Source organism: Dromiciops gliroides, chromosome 3, assembly GCF_019393635.1.
Source record: "Dromiciops gliroides isolate mDroGli1 chromosome 3, mDroGli1.pri, whole genome shotgun sequence".
Lineage (NCBI taxonomy): Eukaryota > Metazoa > Chordata > Mammalia > Microbiotheria > Microbiotheriidae > Dromiciops > Dromiciops gliroides.
This window is the reverse complement of record NC_057863.1, coordinates 48,089,004-48,092,413: the sequence shown is the minus strand read 5'-3', so window position 1 is coordinate 48,092,413 and position 3,410 is coordinate 48,089,004. Positions and strand designations below refer to the sequence as shown.

General features: G+C 40.0%; 1 non-coding gene across 1 annotated transcript; it reads left to right on the top strand.

Moving 5' to 3' along the window:
• The first annotated feature begins 1,424 nt into the window (after positions 1 to 1,424).
• LOC122752107 lies at positions 1,425 to 1,531 on the top strand. The gene has a single exon (XR_006355907.1). It is a non-coding gene; the product is annotated as a U6 spliceosomal RNA (small nuclear RNA).
• Positions 1,532 to 3,410: the final 1,879 nt, after the last annotated feature.

Genomic DNA, 3,410 nt, shown 5'->3' with positions numbered 1-3,410 from the left:
CGGAGATGCACTCCTTCAAGGAATTGTTTGAATCCAAAGCAATAGTTATTGTCAATTATCTAAAAATCACCCACATTTTGTAAATCAAACGTCTTATGTTATTGCTGAAAATGAACAGGAAAAAAGATAGAACAACATTCCTTTAGAAACAAAAGTACAAGGGAACATTTATCCAATTAAAGGACACACATTTCAGTAACACTATTAGACCCAACAGAAATATGGAAGTATCTTTAGTTCTCTAAGAACTTCCTTAAACTTTGTGTGTTTTGTATCATTAACCTAATGTGGACAATAATATGGAAAAATCATCTTTGAGAGATCATCTGGTGTCGAGGTTTTGAGTTATTTTCTTGCCCTGCTTAATTTCCTTCCAGATACTTTAAGGGGTTTTACTATTTGTAAAATTCTCTCTCTCTCTCTCTCTCTCTCTCTCTCTCTCTCTCTCTCTCTCTCTCTCTCTCTCTCTCTCTCTCTCTCTTTCTCTCTCTCTCTCTTTCTCTCTCTCCCCCCCACCCCCACCCCCCATCCCTTAGGAAGTCTGTTGAAACCTATTGACTCTTCAGGATAATGTTTTTTAAATCCTTTAAAAATATAATAATAAAATTACAAAGGAAACCAAATATGGTCATCAAAATATTTTCAAAATAAGTTATAGGATGCCAGACTAAGAACCCCTTATCTAATATAATTTATTCTTTTCCCCATATCACTAGTATTGTGATGAAAATGAGGCCCAGGGTAAAGGAATATTTGTCCCCCTCCCCATAACATTATTCTATGCCTTTTGTATATATCCTATATTCATTCTTCAGTCAACATGCTGTTTTTCCCACTTGTAGATAAGCTTCCTGAAGTTAGAGACTTTGCTACTTTTTGTATACTATTTGTATCTCTGGGGTTTAGCATCATTCCAGGCACATAGTAGATACTTATAAACACTTACTAATTGATTTATTTGCTTAAAGTGTGTGTTAATCAGGAAGTTAAACTGGGACTACAGTTTGGAGCCAACATCCTCTCTGAAGGGATTGCCATTATCCAAATTTTTAAAAGAAAAGCTAAACAAATTACAGGTGGAAATAGATAGGAAAATTATAATAATTGGGGACTTCAATCTTCTCCTCTTAGAATTAGATATATCTAACCAAAAAAATAAATAAGAAAGAATTCAAGGAGATGAACAGAATCTTAGATAAGCTAGATATGATATCTGAAGAGAATTGAATGGGAATAGAAAGAGATGTACTTTTTTTAATGGTACATAATACCTTACAAAAATTGAGCACATACTAGGGCATAAAAACTTTTTAGTTAAATGCAGAAAAGCAGAAATATCAAGTGCATCCTTCTCAGATTATAATGCAATAAAATTATATTTAATAAGGGATCATGGAAACATGGATTAAAAATCAATTGGAGGTGTGCTCGCTTCGGCAGCACATATACTAAAATTGGAACGATACAGAGAAGATTAGCATGACCCCTGTGTAAGGATGAAATTCAAATTCATGAAGCATTCCATATTTTGGGGGGCAGCTACATGGCACAATGGATAGAACACCGGCCCTGGAGTCAGGAGTACCTGAGTTCAAATGCAGCCTCAGACACTTAACACTTACTACCTGTGTGACCCTGGGCAAGTCACTTAACCCCAATTGCCTCACTAAAAACCAAAAAAATACCAAAAAAAAAACCAAAAAATCAATTGGAGGTGGGGGCAGCTAGGTGGTGCAGTGGATAAAGCACTGGCCCTGGATTCAGGAGGACCTGAATTCAAATCTGGCCTCAGACATTTGACAATTACTAGCTGTGTGACCTTGGGCAAGTCACTTAACCCTCATTGCCCCGCAAAAAAAAAAATCAATTGGAGGAGGCAGCTAGGTGGCACAATGGATAGAGCATCGGCCATGAATTCAGGAGAACCTGAGTTCAAATCCAGCCTCAGACACTTCACACTAACTAGCCGTGTGACCCTGGGCAAGTCACTTAACCCTCATTGCCCTGCAAAAAAAAAAAAATCAATTGGAGACCACTGAACTTCCAGGGCAGAGCCAAGATGGTGGAGGAAAGGCAGTGAGCTCTCCAACTCATGACATGATCACTCCAAAAGCATCCAAATAATGCCACAGGAAAATGCCCGGAGCAGCAAAACTCACAGAAGAATGTGCTGAAATCATCTTCTAACCAAGAACGGCTTAGAAGGTCAGAAGGAGGGAGCTGCTGTGCTGATAAAGGAGTCGAGCCCAACCCCACAGTCACCCTGACACAGATCCAGTCCCAGGAAGGCCTCACCAGAGAAGGAGACCCCCAGAGCCTCTGAATCAGCTGAAGTGCCAGTGTCATCTGGAACTAAGCTAACAGTCTGGCAAGAGGGCTGAGCCCTGAGCAGGGGGGAGACTACAGGGGTCTATGCTGGTGCTGAGGCAGAATTTGGATTTTACAACCCTGCTGAGAACCAGGAGGTAGGCTTGAGTAGCAGTAGCCCAGGTGGGGGGAGGGGCACAGGCTCGTCAGAGCTAATAACCACAACACACAAAATTGGTTGATTAGCAAGTTGGTCTGGGGTCATCTAAGGACCAGGGAATAGGCCAGGCCAGTGAAGAACCTGATCCTCCTTAAATCATACCACCTGGGACTTCTTAAGGTTGGGATACTGCAGCCTGGAAACAGTGCCCCACTTTAAGGAGCTAAAAGTCAAGTAAAAGAAAGGCAAGATGAGCAGACAGAGAAAGGTGAGGACCACAGAAAGTTTCTTCAGTAACAAGGAAGACCAAGGGACACCCTCAGAGGAAGATTTCAACATCAGGGCCCCTATATCTAAAGCTTCCAAGAAAAATATGAATTGGTCTCAGGCCATAGAGGTGCTCAAAAAGGACTTTGAAGATAAAGTTAGAGAGGTAGAGGAAAAAATAGAAAGAGAAACGAGAGAAATGCAGGAAAGACATGAGAAAAAGGTCAACAGCTTGAAAAGTCAAATTGGCCAAATGGAAAAGGAGGTACAAAGGCTCTCTGATAAAAATAATTGCCTAAGAATGAGGATTGAACAAATGGAAGCCAGTGACTTTATGAGAAAACAAGACACAATAAAGCAAATCCAAATGAATAAAAAAATAGAGGGTAATGTGAAATATCTTCTGGGGAAAACTGCTGACCTGGAAAATAGGACCAGGAGAGATAATTTGAAAATTATTGGTCTACCTGAAAACCATGATCAAGGAAAGAGCTTAGACATCATCTTCCAAGATATTCTCAGGGAAAATTGTCCTGAAATTCTAGAAGAAGAAGCTAAAATAGAAATTGAAAGAATCCACCAATCAGCTCCTGAAAGAGATCCCAAAAGGAAAACTCCCAGGAATATTATAGCCACATTCCAGAGCTCTCAGGTCAAGGAGAAAATATTGTAAGCT